This window comes from Paralichthys olivaceus, chromosome 8 (genome assembly GCF_024713975.1).
Source record: "Paralichthys olivaceus isolate ysfri-2021 chromosome 8, ASM2471397v2, whole genome shotgun sequence".
In the NCBI taxonomy this organism is placed as follows: Eukaryota; Metazoa; Chordata; class Actinopteri; order Pleuronectiformes; family Paralichthyidae; genus Paralichthys; species Paralichthys olivaceus.
The window spans coordinates 8,695,616-8,715,395 of record NC_091100.1 but is presented as its reverse complement, the minus strand read 5'-3'; the positions used below and the strand labels follow the sequence as shown (position 1 = coordinate 8,715,395).

Here is a 19,780-nt window from a genome sequence, read left to right as displayed (position 1 = left end):
GGCATGTGTCAGCGCTTCATAGGCTCCATATCAGAGGACGGACAATGCTCCCTTTAACCCTCATTTCCATAAAGCCATTCCTTTGGAACCGTGTTCCCCACAGGTCTGGACTCCTTACCTGCTTATTCTCCATCTCTAGGTGGTGCAGAATCCTCGCAGAACGAGCTGCCTCTGAGGCTACGAGATCAGGCCTGTTGGACGTGTGTTTATGTGTCTGTGTGTTTGTGTCACTCCACTTGACATCAGACCTCTTAAGAGCCCGATGGTGCAGATCCAGGAAGCAGAGCTGTTTATCATTCAGCCGACATCATTTGGTTGTTTCTCATCGATTGGTTCAAAAATGTTTTTCCAATGTTATGTCATTGTTTGCAGGCCGTCAAGGGCTGGCCCCCTGTGAATAATTCCAGCCTTAATTGGAAAGAAATCCATACGTGGAACTTCACTTGCGCACAGGATCACAGCACCTTGAAGAAACAATTACAAAGCATAGAGAGGTAATCAATGGCTGAGCCTCGCCATGAAATGTCACCAGATAAAACTGATAGGGCCCTGTAGCATTAACATTTATTTTTGGCCTTTTTCCAAAGTATGGAGGAAATAAAGTACAGTAAAGACAATTAAAAGACAGTGAAGGTTGTAAAATTCCATATTAGCTAAAAAACAAATGTTTGTATGAATGTTTATGCATGTAAACCTCACTTGCAGAGTCCAGAGCCTCAGGCAATGAATTATCAAGTCACTTTCTTTTTTACTCTTTAACCCTCTGATGTTTTTACAGTTTCTGTGTCTTCTAATAATCTAATTTAAAGCATCTGAGAAGATGATGGAAGCAGCTGTAACAATCATATGAAATTATCCATTATTTAAACCCCCAGCTTCATAGATAAAAAGAAAGAAAGAAAGTAATGAGCTGCTTTTTTTGGATCATTCAATAACAGGCCACAGGTGCTTAATGTTAGAATTTATAAAGGGGTTTATTAGGGTCAGGCTTCCCTATTGTATCGTAACATTTTAAATAAGTTAGTATGAGTGTATATTTGAAACACTTAAATATATAAAAATATACATAAGAATTAATTAACTTTTCAATTATAAAAAAAGTTTATGTGGGTGTTCATACACCCTTCACACATACCTTTTAGTGTGGTTTCATCTGGCTCTGGTTTGTCTCAACCTCTCTCTGTCCAGAGTGAATGAATATTGCAGTGATTTGTTTGTGTGATCCGACCCCAATATGATCCAACTACCAGGTGCACAAGTGTGCAAGTAAAATGTAGTTTCACTACCTCTGATCAGTAAGGGGAGTGAATGTCTTTGCAAGGTTTGTTGTGATGTGTTTTCATTCACTCAGATTTGTATCTGTATGAAAAGAAACTAATCAGCTGATTCGGACCAGAGCAAACGTGTCTGTGTTGAAAAGAGCGAAGAATTGCAAACAAAAAAGTTTACTCTAATGAGGCAAAAGACACACTATGTCAAAAACAACAACAAAAAAATGCCACAAAAGTGGGACAGAAGCCCTTTACACAATATAATTTACCTTCAGCACTTGGGAGTTTACTCCTTTTCCAGTAGGCTGAGCCGATAGCTCTTCCGGTAGATGACATATTACACCAGTCCTGTGGTCATGCCCAGGCTCCATCTCTCCAGTTCTTTGTTCAGTCACAAATCATTCTGTGGGCTCCCTTAAGTGCATCTGTGTTTGTTAAGTGCCCGGACCATAGACCGTGGTGTTAATCCAATTTGCCCTTAACATTTTTTCGAGCAGTTGCCATGTGGTCGGGTGGTTAAAGGAGTATAGTGACACAACTGGGAGAAAATGAAATAACTCTCCCAAGGTACAGGAAGGAGATGAACTTGAAACAAACAACATGAGAGGGGATGAAGATGGGCTGTGAGTGCCGTTACCTGTCCCTGTAGTCGTTTAGACACACCCGCACACACTCACACAGATCGTCACATTTAGTGAGAGACAAAAGTCTCTGATTAAATTTTAATGGGAAGCCTTTTTAGGCCAGTCCTATTGTCTTTCCCATTAAAGTCTCAGGGATACCGGTATCTCTCTAGTGAATGGTGACAATAGAATGCCCTCATATACTTTCCTCCCCACCTCTCTAACAGGGAGACGGAAGTGGGATGTTATTATTATTTCATGTCTCAGAAGAGTCCAGTGCTCAATTTAGGGCTTGGTCACAGCGGTGGAGCATCCTGCACAGGGAACGCTCTGAGAGGTGCTCTGAGTGCACATACTATTGTTCACTTCAGGTTGTGTGCCATTTTCTTACATGCCCCCTGAGCGGAAGAGAAGCGTTGTTATTTCGGCCTTGCTTCGCATGGTAAAACAAGAAAAGCATTTAGAGCTCCAGTGCAGGTCAAAGGTGACAAGCAGAGTAATGGACAAGCACACCGTAAAGTCCTGTTCACAAGGCTCACACACAACAAGTGAAACACAATAAAGACTTAATTACTGCAGTAATATCATAACATTTAGTAAATAAGTGTACAGTAAAATTTTACAAGCTTTAAGATATTGCAAAGAGCAGAGCCTGTGTGGAAGCAGGTGCAACTGACAAGTACAAGCCAGTGAAGAAGCGTCTGTGAGGATTTCTTGTCCCCTGTATGGTTTCTGATTTAAAGGTTGTATTTTGTTTTAAGAAGAACTTAAAGCTCCTAAAGCTTACAGGTCCTATAACCCCTACAAGTCCAACATTGTAGGCGTTACCAGCTGTGATACAAGGAAAACCAGTCAGTGAATCACTTGTGTCATCTGAGTCCTGAGGCCAAGATCTTATGGAGCAGCCGCATGAATCCAAACTAATGGCCTGACTCTCCCTCCCTACTGCTCAGATGGGTTTCATCTGATTCTGTGTCATGCAGTCACTGAGAAATTCAAAGACTCGAAAACAAGACTCCAAAGCACAGTTCTGTCAGTAAAGGTATTTGTTTGTGATTATCACATCCAGCAAAAACAAAATTACTCCCTTAAAGATTGTTAGAAAACAGATATTCCAATAAATTCCAGGATGAATGTATTTCAATGCAAATCAAATAGTCCCAAAGCTACCTAGTGATTGGTCACCAGCCTTTCAGCCTCTCCTCTACTCCATCTAATTCGATCAAATGTAAGCCTTCTGTCTTTATCATTGCAGTGGACCTCCTCCCCATGCTATTCATTTTTCATGGGAATGTTGGCAGAATCACTAGTAAATGTAGACTGACTCATTTGTTTCACAGTAAGAAAAGAGAGCCATGTGGGCCAGAATATGGCTAACTTGAGTTCCAGCAGAGTCCTGCCTTTTCTCCAGATGGCCTTTAGCTCCCAGACTCAATCAATCCGTGCATTCAACACTGATTCTGTAAAACATGTGGTTGAAACCAGCTTGCAGATGTTAGAAAGCAGTTACATTTAAGATCTCTGACATTATGCCTCACTATCTACAATCCTATGAAGTATTACATGTTTTCAGTGAAGAATTACGAGTATCCTTTGTGGCAACCATGACAAAATACGTTTCTTCTAAACTTTACTAATACTGTTGGTTCAATTTCAATATGCATGGATTAGACAAAATATAATAAACTTGTAACTGTATATGATCAAATGTTTGATCTAGAGAGAGAACATTATTTGGCTTCAGACCATGTTCTGACGTCCTCTTAGACTCCCTTTTTTACAATGGCCATGCTTCAGAGCATCTGATAAAAATTTCATGATGTTTACATCTGATTACTTGGGAGTCTATGGAAGGCATTCAGTTCATTAGACCAGGCTTGTAATTGAATTCCTGGAATATGTGGACGCTATGGTTTCAAAGTTCTTTTGCCGTTACACAACATTGCAGAGCACATTTGCACCTTTATTCTTTTATATGCATGAAAAGTGACTAATTTGACCATATTTTATATCCTTCAGCTTTCCAGGTATTATGCACCCTGTCCTGCAAATGAACACTAGACTATATAAAATGCTGCTTTGGGATTGTTGGCTACAAAATAAACTGCAACTGTGAAGCTGCACGGGATTAACTAGAAACCTCAGTGTTTCTGATCAGCATTGTTTAAATGTTTTATTTTAAGTACTCCTTGTTTAGAGTAATCATAGCAAAGATGATTTATTTTAACAAGCTAATTTCACAGAGCATTTATAAGTTATCGCCTTATATTAGCTGTCGGTGTGAATGCTGAATTATAAATTCATGTATGAATTTTTTGTTACAACCCTTTAGCGGCCGTGGTGTAGGGAGTGGCGATTGTTAGGTGTCTCTGAATTCTGAAGACATCTGAGGGTATAATTAATGAAAAATAGACTAGCTGTGACCTTTGAGCAAAGTGACTGACACAGATAGACAGTTACAATCTTTTAACCTTCATAAATGTCAAGATAAACCTAAACTCTGTGGCTGGGCCTGCTGACACCTGTCCTCCCTCCTCTCTCTGCCTGCACGCCACAGTATGAGTCTCTGTATGTTTACTATCACCATATTGATTTGTTTGTGAAGAGGCTGCGGTGCCCATTAAATATTCACTGCTTGTTTTTTCCCTTTTACCATCACTTTATTCTAAAAAGCAATTTGTCTCCTTGACTCTTTATAAGTCATATTTGGCTTACAAGTTGTAGAAACATGAAGGAAAATCCTTTCCACCATTAATTTTTAAATCTCTATTCTTTTGAATCTCTAAATCCCTTTATCTCCTTTGGCAGTTAGCTCATTTTGTCTGGAGCAGCACTTCAAATAATAATGTGAAAAGAGGCCCCTCACACTTACAGATCTGATAGCTATCACTGTCTGCGCTGTTCGTCTGTACTCGGAGGTAGTTCATAGGAGGGACTATCCTGTCCACCCTTGTAATTGATTCATAGGATCATGCTATAATTTTTCTGCAGTGAAAATATCAAAGATAGAAAAAATCGCAGCCAGAGTCAACTTCATCCACACTTCTGTCAACCAACACAAAGTTTCCTCACATTGTTTTCAGAGGGCGGCAAAACTTTTCTCTCTCTCTGTCCGTTGTTTGTTGTTTTTTTTCAACAGAACATTGTTAAAAACAGTGGAAAAGTAGCTGAGGCAGATTAAAGCACTCTTCTTTTTGAGTTTGTTTCTCATTCTTAATTCTGATTTTCCCAGTAGAGCAGAGACTGAAGTCTTTGCTGCCGTCAGAGTGATTAGGTGTGGCTGTGGAGGCCAGCTTCCTACCCCCGTCTTCAGCAGGTCCTAATTTCATGTGAGTAGCTGAAAGGATGTGTTTGCGTTTATTTTGCGCCTTTTATGTCGAAAAACTTCAAAGGCAGCCCTCTCCTCTTCACCTATCATCAATGACAGATAGCGCACCCTGGGAGAGAGAGGGAATCGCTATCTTTCCTTATTTATTTGCTCTCCATCTGAAGATGAAATACACCACACATATGCCGCAACCCCTCCCCAAAAATACATGGGCATGGGACTGATATTAAGAGGGCTGCAGGTGAGGGGCGTCCGTTAATATGTTAATGTAATCCTCCTGTTAGGTGTCTCCAATCCCCTGAAGATGGGCAGTAATCAGTTTGTTCCTGTCTGCTGGCTTTCTGGGAGGGAAAGGCGGCACTAATCAGAAGTGGCGTAGCACTCGCAGATGCCAAGCAAAGGGGAGGGGAGTGAGATGACACCTCATGGATTTATTACCTCCCAATCTCCCGAGCTGGGTGAATCCTGCATAAAATGAGCAAAATAAATAAAGCTAACCACCATGTTAACCAAACATGGCAAACGCGAACCAGGAAATTCGGGAATCAAGAGACACCTCTTGAGTACTGAATTTCCTTTGTGCTATAACTGTTTGTGCTCATCTGCTTTGCATATGTGGATTTTAATCCTCAATTCATTGTTACTATTTGTTCATCGTCTTAACTTTATTTACTGTGAACCCTGGAGCAGAGTGTAATTATTGTCTTCTGACCATAGAGTAATCGATATATTGCAGTGAATAGTAGTCGTATGTGTAAATGTTGTATTAGGTTTGGGCAATTAATTGAAAAATGTGTGTATATATATATATATATATATATATATATATATATATATATATATATACACACATATATATTTATTTATTTTTTTGATAACAAAACTCCCCCTAACATATTGCTGGACGAATGAAACAATAATTATCACAATATAATGAAAGTTCAATATACATCTCTATAATGCTTATGCATTCTGCAAGCACAGTAAAGAGGTTTAACACATAATTGATCTTCCTCAGATTTGTTAAATTATTAGCTTTTTATCAAGTGCTTGTCATTTTCCACTTTAAGTAGAGTTTTTAGAGGGAATAGAAATAATAATAATATGACATGTATCGTGACAATTTTCGATATCGAATGATAAAAACATTTTTATCTTGATAATGTTTTTGACATCAGTCCTTGTTCAACATGCTTAGAGCTCCTGTTCCATGTGAAATCGCAGCTTCCCCTGTTTTGTCCTCTTGCTTATGTTTAGTTTTCATTATCCAAAGCGATGTAACCCCACACTGTGTAGTTGGCTTGTTAGGCCATGCCCCTAATAAGTTTTGCAATTGAGCCTCACATTAAGGCATTGACCTTTCGATGTAACCATACCGGCCTTTTCACCCACAGATATTCACCTCTGACCTCTGTCACTCTCAACATTCTGAGCACAGGTTATGAATTTAGTATTGATTATCTCTTGTCTTGAAGATGTTCAGACATCGAGCCCTTTTCAGTTTGTGTTTGATTGAAGTGAAGTATCTGTGGGGTATATATCTGACCCGCTGCATCAAAGGTCAGTGTGTAAGATTTAGGTGAAAGGGATCTATTGGCCGAAATTAAATATAAAATAATCCTAGTGATGTTTTCACTCGTGGGTTTCATCAAAATTATTATTGTTGTTTTCTTTACCTTAGAATGGGTCCTTCATATCTAAATACTTTATATTCACTTTAGGAGCAGGTCCTCCCTAGGGGGACGCCATGTTTTCCACAACACCTTTTGAGTTCTTATGACAACTGAAGGCTACCACAGGTTCTCTTTCATGCTGGGAGGGTGAGGTGAGAGGTGTTCAGCTGCAACTTCAACTTCAGATGTCACTAAATTCTACACAATGAACCTGTAGGTGTATTAAGTTTCGTTTGTGTGACTCGAGGCTCATGTTCGTCAGGCATCAGATTCCTTGATTTTCATTGAAAAATCAAGGTTATGGTTATTTTCAGTCATGGGGTAGTTGCTTTTTGTCTTCATCTTTCTGTCTGCTTGGGAATGTGTCCGTCTCACTTTTTGTCTTCTCTGGACAGGCAATGAGCGGTGGAGTCATTACAGCAGTATATTCTGTGTGTGTGTGTGTTTGTGTGTGTGTGTGTGTGTGTGCGCGTACACATACATCGCATGGCAGGACACGGTGGTAAAGGTCAGTGCGATGAGTTCAGGAATGACAGGAAACAATGAACCTTCCCAGGTCCAGTAAATTAACCCATGTCACAGGCTGCTCATTCTTACTGATCAATACTGAACACTTTGCTTTCAGAAAATGAGGGTCATCCTCCTTGGGCCCCAGCCTCCCATGGGACAGACAGGAACGCTGATAAAACAATCACCATAAAGAGGTTCCAGACTCACAGCTAAAGAGTGAGTGCAAGAGGCTCCTTCACTGTCAGCATGTGTGCTAAGAGCCACTTGGTCTCCTCCAACCCCCCTACCACTGCTCGCTCCGCTCTGACAGGGGAACGGTCGATAAAGTGGATTTGAGATATAAATGTTTCCCAGAGCCCTCTCCATCACTTGAAAACACCTGCAGACCAGGGCACAGTGACACAACGGGAGGCTCCACTCCACCGTCGCTGTCACCCCCTCAGAGCAACCTGTTTTGAAAGTTATTCCCAGAATGTAGTGTGCGCAGGGCTACGAGTGTTGCTTGTAATCTCTGCTTTGGCGCTTACTTTTATCTCTCACCAAATTTCCAGAAGTAATTGAAGAGCTTAAAAAAACTCCTGTGAGAGCAGTATGCTGTGGGTGCCACGGGAGTTAGATAAAATGTCTTGAAAGCTGCAAAAAGTATACGCAGCATCCCTGTGGCAGCAGTACTTTTATACAGCAATAACCTCCCCTTTATCCATGCTAGTGACTCGAAGAATTGGAATATGTTGGTTGAATTGTACAGCGGCTGGTATGTTAGTCCACCAGTCCAGAGCAAAGTGTCTGGATTGTCATGCGATATGGTGCAGGGTTCATGGTCCACAGAGGATAAACATGAATGATTTCGACGATCCAGAAGGTCAAAGTATTCACAACACTTGTGACTGGATGCATATTGAAAAAATGAATGAATTTCTGTCTTACTCTTTATATTTTGAGATTTCTGACAACATCCGGATTGCAAGATACTTAAAAAACTAGAGGCAAGATGGTGCGAAGATACAATGTTTATTATATTTCAGATGAACTGTCAGTTTATGTCCTTTTCAGAAGAATATTCGGTGAACTGTTAATAACACACCAGTGTCAGTGAGGCATTGTGGGCCTGTATAAAGAGAGGTCTCCATTAAGAGCGCAGTAAACTGAGTAGTTAGCCGTTAGCACCAATTACAAGTTGCAGATTAAATGTCATTACAGAAACATTCAACAATTAACTTTCATGTTCCCATGCCAACATTAGCATGTTAGCATGACGACTAATGGAAAGTGTTGACCGTCTGTAGGTCTGAGCCTGAATGGAAATGGTATTTTTTCTTGCACTGTCCTCAAATAAGAATTTACATGATGTTGCTGCACTAGTAGTAAGATAAAAGAAAATATCTTTTTTTGTTTTCTGGTTTGTAATGAGCATCACAGCCTCATGGAAACTGTCATCTGTTTGCTTTTCAATTTGTCTGCTATCTTGCTTTTTTTTTTTAAATTTTAGTCTTTAGTGTTGACATCACAACAGTATACTTTTGTCATTTCCTCCAGTCTAGTAGTTCTTGTATTGATAGCATTTCCTGCTGCAGTCCACTCTCACAACACACATACACACAACACACACACACACACAAACACACACTCTCAGCCATCAATGCCTCCTGACCTCAGCTTGCGGTCGCTGCTGGCTGCCCAGAGCATATTAAAGGCTTAGATAAAGGGAGCTGGAAACTGGTTGGGGCTGGCCCATCGGCCCGGAGAAAGTGCTTGGAGCAGCAGATGCAGTGGTGGCTCGGGGAGCCCTTTTTCCATTAGGAGTCATTTCCAGGTCCACCCTCAGCCAGTGACAAAGTGGTCTCAGTGTCTTCATTTTTTGCTGATGCCATGTGAGCCGGAGGGAGGGAGGGACTGTCATCAGTTACTGCTGCCGCCGCCCCTTAATTGCAGCCAACTGTCGATGCGTGCATTTGGACCTTTTTCAAGCCTACATTATTTATTGGGAGAAAAATATTGTATTGATTTTGGATGTCATGGTGAGATATAAGCGATGTTGCTAAAGAGCTGACAAGACACTCTATAAACTTTTATAACAGTGTCATAGCTGTCCTTTGCTCACATAAAATTAACATGTTTGAATATAATGTTGAACATAGAGTGACTGGATTGCAGGGAGTCACAGAGTTTCATCTTGTGTACTGCTTCACAGTCTTCACGGCACTGCTGGTGGCGAAGTCATCTGTTCTTGACCTGTAGTGGATTGAAAAAAAATAGCAAACACAAAGACTTACTGTCGCTGATCTGTGGTCACAATATTCTGTCCAAAGGCAGAAGAAACTCACTAAAAAATCTATAAAATCCCCAGATTACTGGTTAAAGGCTCATCCAAAAAACATATTTTGTTTCTGCAAACACACTAACTGAAACTAAAGCCCACTTATTCTTCCTCAAGCTCAGTGAGTAGAATTAAACTTTTGATCCATTTCTACTAATGCCATATTCGTTCCGATTTCAACGTAACACGATTGTGCCGGTAAAACTACAAACTGTCCCCTCAGTCTTTTAAAGACCCATGATACCAGGTCGGACTAGAGTGATTTTCAGGCTTTAACAAAGCAATGCTTCATGCACTCTTCAGAATGCTGCACGGAAGTGTTTTGTGCGGCTGCATGACAAGTGAAGCGAGCGTGTGTGACAGGGAAACAGAGTGTAATGCTTGTGCAGAAGGGAGTCTGCTTGATTTGAGCAAGAATAGCTTATTTCCATAACAACGTATTGATTCATAAGAACATATCAGCTTGCATTTATTTCTTTTTTATTTCATCATCATATGATCAGAATGCTTTGTTTTCACATAGTCCTGCATGAGATCTGCTGAACAAACAATCAGACTAATTGTATACATACTGTAATGGTCTCACCACCTTACCACAAACCTGGCTGCCATTTTTATGTTTTCTGCACCCCTCAGCTTTGTGCCTTCTTTGTGAGTGTGAGCTCTGTTGTTTTTCTGAATGCCGATATGCCGCACTGTCTAATTCCCTCCAGTTGGGTCACATTATAGAAATGTGTTCATGATCTCTTTCCAATGCGGTGACCTCATTACCTGTAAAGACTCCTAGTAGATGTGCGAGCCCATTAGAGCTGTTTAGTGGTGTAGGGGCAATAAGGTACAAGGCCTTATTTTGGCTCCAGCTGTGGGCACCTCAGGAGTCCCAAGAACCAAACAGCCAGAATGCTGCTCTGCATATCGAGGATAGGATCAGCACAATGTTCATAATGAAACGCATGCGTTTGGGGACTGACACATATAATCTAACTCTAATCTTTTTAGATGTTTTAACAAGGCTGACAAGTCACATAAAATCAAAGGAACCTCACCATAAAATTCAGCATATAATAGTTAGCACAGCTTTGTTAGAGAAAAAAGAAATCACATTGTTACCGAAAACACGACGGTTTGCCAGCCTACCACTTTCTTTCGTTTTACAATAGTTTTCAAATAAAAACAAGGCCGTCAAGGGCTTTGTGAACCACGCTCTCCCTCCCTTTCCCCTTTTTCAATAAAGACCCTGTGCCTAGCATACCTGCAATGTTTGATTCCATGTAATTGAAACAAGGCGAGAGCGGGTCCTTGCCAGCAACATGGCCTCACCATTTAAGGTAATGTTTGCGCTGCTAAAGCGGCTAATGAATCCAAGTCTTGGGAGCTGGCACAGCGACTCCCCTCACCAGGCCCGAAAGCGCCTCGGGATGCTGTCCCCTTCCCTTCCACACAGCTGTGAAAAGTTTAAAAAGCCCGACCCCATAACATGAAACGGTGAGGGCGAATACAACTACAATTAAAAAGGGGGGAAAAATATTACTTTGGCATCCTGAGGTCATTATCCGCAGTTTATTGCCATTTGTACAGTGCTTTTATTTTGCTTTATATGAGGAGGATTGGCCTTTAATTGCAACGCTTGCTTGTTTTTCCTCACAGTGTTTTTAATTTCTGAATCCTTGTGCGTCAGGGGGAAAAAGCTTGTGTACCTTCGATGACCCCACGAGTTCCCCCAACAAAATGATGTGTCTTATCCTAAACCCAGAAACTCAGACGCTCCGGACAAATAAAGCAGTTTCTTGAAAATGGAATAATCATAACCGTGGCTAATTTGATTGTGGAAAGACTTTTAGAAAGTGATCATTTCTGATTCTTTGAGAAACTTTCAGTGTCTTTTCTTTGGAGCGAGACACAGACTGTTTATTCTGCGTTTAAGTGTCGGGGAAAATTGTAAATTTATATGCTTAAGATCTCTGGATCAGAAATGACTTTTTCAGATTCAAGGGCCAGACCAGAATTTTTGACAATTTTCTTCTGTGATTTATTTGCATGATTTACGGAGAATAATTGGAAATCCACGCGCCGCTTTAATCTGATTTCATCCAACAGCAGCAGTGCCACATTGTAAATGCTGTTTATTTCTCCCAGCGTTTCTGCTTCTGCGACCGAGTGTAACACAACACAGACTCGCCGCACACAGGACCAGACCACAGTCAACCAACAGTACAACAATTACGTCTGTCCTAGAAATTAAGAACACATTTGAGACCACAAGCCACAAATACTACACAGAGGAAATGCTACTTTTCAGCTATGATACCTTTCTTATGTGGCTCGCTGTATTGAGCCTTCTGAGAAAGGGTCTTAATCCACTAACTCGACCAGAGAGCACCCTAACTGACCTAATCTAGAGGCTCTCTGGGGCTCTCTCCCAGGTACTGATTGACTGATTGGTGGAGATGGATGCTATCTGGTGTATCGCAGTTCCTTTGGGCATTTAAACAACATTAACGTTGCTGGGTAGGCAAAGAGAGAAAAGAACATTATGAACTATGAATGATGGTCTCCTGACAAATCAGCGCATGCCATGACAAATGCACATTTTATGACACTCTCCAGTGCTTCTGTCAGCTGGGATGACGAATGCAGTCGCTGTGTTTGTATGTGGTCGAGGTTGATGCATGAACGTTGAGTGAAGCCCTCAGTAACGAGCCTTTACTGGCATTTTAGGAATTTTCTTCGAATGAAATATGATGGTTCCATAGAGTTTATTTAACCTAAATTAAATTACCAGTAATAAATTTTGCCAGAATTTAGCAAAAGAGAGTAAAGTTGCTGAAATATTAAATTTTTGTGTTAATTTCTTTTAAGCTTTTAGGAGTGCTCAGCTGTCACACAACGTTTTAAATATACTGAAGAATGATGTCTGACTGACTAGTGCTGACCATTCAATATTAACTTATTTGTTTTGCATAACATGGAAAATAATGTTTGATATTTGAGTCATGCTGCATGTGATTTAGATCTGCATATTATTATATACATTTTTATTTTGCCCATTCAACTGACCTATTTTGTCACTGTCCATATGTGTAAATCAGCTTGCATTAAATATTTCACATATCTGCTGATACAAAATTTGCTCTGATTATCCACATATAACATGTTTTTGCAGGATGTCACGTATGATCTTGCTTTATATTTTTACTTTATACTTCAAATACAATAACATCTTTACCTTTTCGAATTATTCACTTTTGAATTTGAACATTGAGAACCTTTTATTTCCAGTTGGTATGTCAAACTTACTTGCATCTTAAACCAAATCTAAAATGGGTGGGATTATGTCGAAGAAATTCCGCCTTCTAAGGTTTGAGTTCCTAGTAAAATATGTCTATATCCTGAGCTCGGATCTCATTAGAAGAGTGTGCACCCAGTGGAGTGTGCGAGCCCTCGCAGAGCTCAAATCTGAGGAGCACCGCTGATGTAATTAGAGACTGGTTCACATAGCACATTATAGTGATCTTCCCTTTGTGAGCCGAGCAGCAAAAACAACTTCATCTGACGTTATAATCTAAGTGGTTTTACCCCCAATTTATTTATTTTTATTAAACACCACAATACTTCACTGTATTGAAACAACAATTTTGATAATAAAAAGGAACATATCTTGCAGTAGCATAATTGAGCACAGCAATATTAGACCCTAATTAAATTACCCCCCTTCCCTTTCATCGCTAAATGATAATCGTCATCACAAAGATTCACATGCCCGTTTGCTAATAGATATGTTGAAGTTATTAAAGTAATCAGCAGCAAAGGAAATCCATTCAGAATTGATTGTGGAATATGCTGATTGAGGCATGGTATTATTTGGAGGTTGAGTCCAGTGTGGGAGTGATCATTAAGAGATCCTTCAAATGAATGGGAATTATCCTTATTCTGAAGAGAGGGCTTACAGGCGTGAACGCTTCTCACTGAAACAGACCTTAATTAAGAGCTCCAATGTTATATCAAGCAATTGCATTTTGTCTACTGGCAGGTTCCTGTCTGAGTGAAGTTACCTGGATACAGTAATAGATCAAATATCTTTCAGCGGGTCTGAGCATTATTATCAGTTCGAACAAAGGAGCGTTATTATTTCCAAACTTCAAGTGAAATCTGTCCTTCAGACTCCACGTGTACAAAATGCCCTTTATTTTCTTTTCATGCCACCTTTTCTATCCTGATCCGAGTAAAAAAATCAATACTGATTAGCCCGGTAATATGATTATGTGCATCTGAAATTGATGTTTACTCTTAAACCAGTCAATGCCAGTTAGGTATGGAACCATGCATTTCTTCACATTAAATCACATTAATACCCAATCGAGCAGAACGAGGGAGAAATTCATTTGGTGACAAACTCACTTTAAATGAAAGGTTTCGTTACCTATTTTCTTTTAAAAAGAAATAACTAGAAATGTATAGACTAAAGGAGTCACACACAGAAAACTAAAAAAGATATATTTTCTTTTAATTGCCTCTTTTTACTATCAAAACATCTCGGTTTGTCTTTTTGATAGATTGAAGATTTTACATTATTGATTTTAAATTTAAAGTTTCAATGAGTAAGGTTTTAGGTGAAATGGATCTATTGGCATAAATTTTATTTAAAATTATCATACTGATGTTTTTACTAGTGTGTTTCATCTAAATTGTATGAATTGTTGTTTTCTTTACCATAGAATGAGCACTTTATATTTAAAACTTTATATTTACATCAGGAGGGGGTCCTCTACTGAGGTCGCCATGTTTTTTATAGTCGTCCAGACTGGACAAAATAAATATCTTTTGGAGTTTATATGATAACTCAAGGCTACCACAGGTTCTCTTTCAAGTTTGGAAGGAGAGGTTGAGGTGAGGGGTGTTCAGCTGCAACATGCAACTTCAACTTAATGTTTTGAGGAAGCCAATGTTTTATCGTATAATAATTCAAGGAATTAAAATGCAAGGTAATACAGTTTTTTAAGAAATAAGGAGAATAAGCTATTCTAGTGATTCGAAAGTTCAGGAGATTTTAATGTCAAAATAATCCCATGAAAATTATTAAATATTCAGTTTATCACATTAAATAAATGAATACAGACTAAACACAAAGTTATTGTTCTTTAATAGTAGAAACAGTAGCACGTCTTTTGCATCTGTGCCTTGTTTTTCTCTTGCGCTGTTCGAGCCCTGCAGAGTTCACAGAAGAAAAAAGGATGCAATAGCGTTTCAGACCTAGCTGCTTTGCATTACTGTACCAACAAGCACAGATGCCTCTTAAAATGCACAGGAAGTCCAGATGAGCAAAATGCTCAGGAAAGAAAAAAAAGAAAAAGAAGCAAGTGTAGGCATACAGTCCAGTCTAATGAGATCTGTTATTCTGGCCCATTTTATACCGTCCTAATCACACGCTCAAATAGATTCTGTGAAACTCCATCTCCCTTTGAAGACACTCCCACCACTCATGTGATCTGATTAGTATTTTACATGAGATACCAGCCCGGGCCAATTATGAGAGCAGACCAGAATGTTCCACTCATTTGATGGGGTGGAGACTCAGTGAGGTGGAATCATAATTTAGGGCAGTTAAAGACAGACCTTTGGATCAGTGGCTCCCATAATGCACTGTAAAAAAGGTGGCCCAATTAGAGGCTACCCAGGAGCACTTTCAGCCTAACCTGGCTTCTCCTGCTCCAGCAAAATGATTAGTGGCTACAGCCTGTATAGAGTTTTATTCAAAAAAATATATACTTTTATACCTTCACAACGTTATATTTATTATTGTTGCTTTTTTAAATTCAAGTTATTTGATTAAATATTGAAAAAAATGTGTTTGTTGTTAAAATATAATAATAAAAATCTTATATGTTACTGCAGCACATTCTACAAGATTAAACATATGGTCAAGGTGAGATCATTCAACAGAGCTTTCTTGAGCGAAATATTTAATTTGATGGGAAATATATTTAGTTTCTCATTTTTGCATAAAAATACTTAATTCGCTGAATAAGTCAAACAATGTAAATCATCATAGCACAGGAATTTGCTTAAGTTTTGTTGTATTCTCCGTGGAGAAGATTGACAGAGATAGTGGGTCCAGAAGAGGGTGCCATAGATCAGAATCATGCAGCATGCTCGGCCTTTTCTTTTGCCTTCTTTTTCTCTTAGCCGTGGCGCTGTGTCTGGCACACACACACACACACCGACACACACATACACACACAGATCCGATCTAGTAGGAAAGCACGCTTCTAGGTAGCTGCCTATTCTTGTGCAGAGTTCATAACTGTCAGCTCCTAATTCAGTACAGTAGAGCGCTGTTAATTATCATCCAGCAACGGCAGAGAAAGAGGAGCCGTGGGGAGGTGGGTGGGTGGGGGGCTGCACTCAGAAGGAAGAACTATTCAGAAAATAGGAAAAATGTATTTTAGCTGTGAGGGAAGTAATTATGCTTTTATCCCGAGCAATATTTTTTTCTCTATTTCTCTCATTCTCTGTCTCTCCCTCGGTCTCTCTCTTTCTCCTCCAAACCACTGTGTGCACTCTCCCGCAGGACCTAGGTGAGGAGTTATTTCTGCATCTGGCTTGAGGTTCCACCGAGCTTTTACATAATCAAATCAATATTGCTATGATTCACCCTCTGGCAACGACTGCCTCGTGCAAGTTTCACTGGTGATGTTTGGCAGCTTACGAGATAAAAAAAGACAGAGTGAGAGGAAAAAAAAACCTTAGTTAAAAATCTCTGGGCTATTGATTTCTTGCTTTGTTGGTCCTCTCACTACCACCCGGCTTCTCATCGCATTCTCACTCCTCCCGCTCTCCTTTTGTTGTGTCCTCCGTGTTCCAGGTGTAATTTCTCAGTCAGGTAAATAAAGAAAGTGGTCCGACAGCGAGGTGGGGTTGCGGGCCAAGGAGGGGCTCGAGGTGTGGCGGGGTTTCTGTGTGAGGAAGTGTGGCTACCCGCTGTGTGATCCATCCCGATAAGTTGACGGGCTATAGACAGGAGGAGCACACCAAACGGAATCCTCAATAAAAGCAAATATGACAGCCAAATGTTGAAAAAAGAAACACACACATACACACTCTATCTGAAACACAAAGCCCTTGAAAATACTTGGGTGAAAGGCAGATCTCGGCACCGGCGCTTCACTCGTTACTGAACTGGGTGGTTGAGGAGAGGTGTAGAATGTTAGATATGATTACACTGCGCTGGGATGACATGATGAAAAGTAACAGAGCCCGCTGTGCTCCCTAAAAATCAGCAGCGAGCATCACAGACAGACAAATTCAAATCCACACTTGACACAATACACAAAAAAGTGTATTGTTTCAAAAGTCTTATCAAAGCCCGACTCTGAGTGGTAAAGCCCCATTCACTATAAAGCATGTTTTGGTTGAGTACAGTGGAGAGAGCACATCCAGATATCCTCTAAGATGATATTCACTGTGTTTTTTTTTTCTAGCGTCTTATATCTTCATGAATCATGCCCAAATATGACTTATTTAAAGGTTGGTCGAGAGCTTGAAGCTCCTCCAGGCTTTTCATCTTAATACACTGTCTGGACAAGTTCAGCACAGTCCTGTTAGTTGCCGCACCGGAGCATAAATCCTTCCTCTTTGTCACTTTGATCAGTCTCCCTTCCCCTTCCTCAAGTGTCCATGAGGAATGTGAGAGGGTGGGGGACAGCGGGCGGAGAGGGAGATCGGGGTGAGGTGACAGGATGTGAAAGGAGGAGGAATGAGAGCGTGTGTGTGTGTGTGTGTGTTGGGGGGGGTGTATATAGCACATATCCCATCACATTGATTCGGTCCATTTGGTGGACTGAACATGAACCCAATAATCAGATCTTGCTTAAGCACGCGCTTCCTCAGTAATTGACTCTCGCGTATTGATTAAGATGTTGATGTGTCCCAGTCCTGCTCCTGTGCTAATGCAACTGAGAATGAGCCTGACCCCCTCCACCCCACTCGCACACTGACACCAACGCTGACACACCGAGACACATGACACATATACACGCACAACCACACACACATACACGTACATGCATGAACAGTCGCACTCAGAGACAAACACACACGCACACACACGGTGCCGGAACAAGGCTGTCATTGGGCTCAGTCTAATAGATAAAGCTGTCATGCCGATGCTGCAGTGTCTCACAGGGCCGGCAGACCAAATTAGCCAGTCAATAATTTATGTAGAATAAGCAAAGAGAAAGAAACTCACTGACGGAAAAGTGAACAACACTGGGTTGGAAATGGCAGAGAAATACAAATTAGCGGTGGACTTGATTGTTGGTTTAAAAAAGGTCAGAACATGTGGAGCGGTAGTTTGATTTGTTTTTACCCTTTTTCGAACTTGTTAGAAATGTGTACACACATTTTCATGACTATATAATGTAGGAGGGAAACGTGACATAGATATATTTTATTGTCCTGCGTTGTCGCTGAATGAATGAGTGGGTGGGGGGGCGAGACAAAAAGGGATATAAAATTATATTTATATTTATAGTCTTAGATGTATTTATAATCAAAGTATTGGGGTGGTCATTATAATTTGGTAATGTTAATCTAAAAAGAATAACTCCTTGTGTAACTTAATCTGTATCTAATCATATTTAAAAATTAGAAATGACAAATCAAACAGTTTGGGAAGGTGTGTTGAACACTTTAACACATTCTGTCAGATGCTGTGCTCGGTACGACGTCTAATTCGTGTTGTCCTTTGTTTCCTGCCGTCTAAATCTTAAAAATGTGTTTCTGTGACAGCTGTGGAAATCGAAACGTAAATGTTTTTATTTTACCACAATGAAATAAAAGCCTGAGTGTGTGGCGAGTTTGATCCCGATGCTATTGCGATGTAGTACGTTATGTTCATGTTTATGATGTTTTGGCAGCGTCAAAGTACGATTCATGGACTTGAGAAAGTACATGTAGTCGTTACACTGGCACATGCCTCCAGATGATTTTATTCCAACTTCAGAACACTTCTATTCTTAGAATAGCTTCAGGTATCACCCTCTTTACCTCACTAAAGCTGTCTGATAGGTCTGATAGTTAATCTCATATATTATCACTTAACAAAACCTATGCCATCAGAATAATATTAAGGATTGTATAACCAGGTGAAAAGTTTCAAATCAGTATACTGTTTGTGTAATTAGTATAGTGGTAATTATTTACGCCATATAGTTTTTAGGAAAATTTGACAGGGCACAGATTTATTTTTCTACAGTCACATGCTTTTTCTTCATCTGTTTTGGATTTTGAATGAATTTTGGTATCAAACGTAATATTCATATGGCCGACACATTTGTCCAATGTGAACATTTTTTCCTTGAAAACTCCTCAAGGAGCAAGGATCCAGCATCTGGCTCATGAGGGTAGGAAGGAAGGAATCAAACCACCAACTTAACTATGGCCAACCCACTTACTAACAATAACAAGTGACTCAAATACTGTGTGAAAACAGTTTTGCCTATTTTTCTTCCTTTTTTATTTAGATCTGATTGATTTTAACAGAACAAAATCTTTTATGTGAGCATTGATGAATGTGAAATTCTCTTTTGATCATTATTGTCAGACTGAAGCGTCGGACTGCAGTCTGCAGGTTAGTTAAGATCTTGGTGACAGTTGTTAGTAAAATAATCTGAAATTAATTTGATTTAACTTTATAATAATTTATCAGAGAAGTTCACGTAATGTTGATCAACAGATTACAAATCCTACAACACCAGTGAAACGAAAGACTGAGATGTAACCACTGATGTGAAAGAGTTTGACTCTTTGCACATAAAGCTTCGTCTTTTTAATGTAGTTATTCAAAGTTGATGCTCTTAAGATTCTACATACCTCCCATATGGCCATTTTGATGAGCTGCTAACAGTCGTATCTTTTTTTCACATTGTATTGTTCTGTTGGATAGCGTAGATGATTTCCATCACCTTTAAAACATACACACACACTATTCAACAATGCAGGGTTACAGTGGCAAAGCATATGGGCACTCTTGTCTGATATTAACCCTTGTCTTGTTGGGA

At 39.9% G+C, this 19,780-nt stretch overlaps 2 long non-coding RNA genes across 6 annotated transcripts in view; both read left to right on the top strand.

Annotated features, from left to right (window-relative positions):
• The window catches only part of LOC138411165 (uncharacterized), a 136,473-nt gene that overhangs the window by 34,311 nt on the left and 82,382 nt on the right, over positions 1 to 19,780 (top strand). The window lies entirely within an intron of this gene.
• LOC138411267 (uncharacterized) lies at positions 3,592 to 5,747 on the top strand. Its single transcript, XR_011243917.1, has 2 exons — positions 3,592 to 5,223; positions 5,507 to 5,747. It is a non-coding gene; the product is annotated as an uncharacterized lncRNA (long non-coding RNA).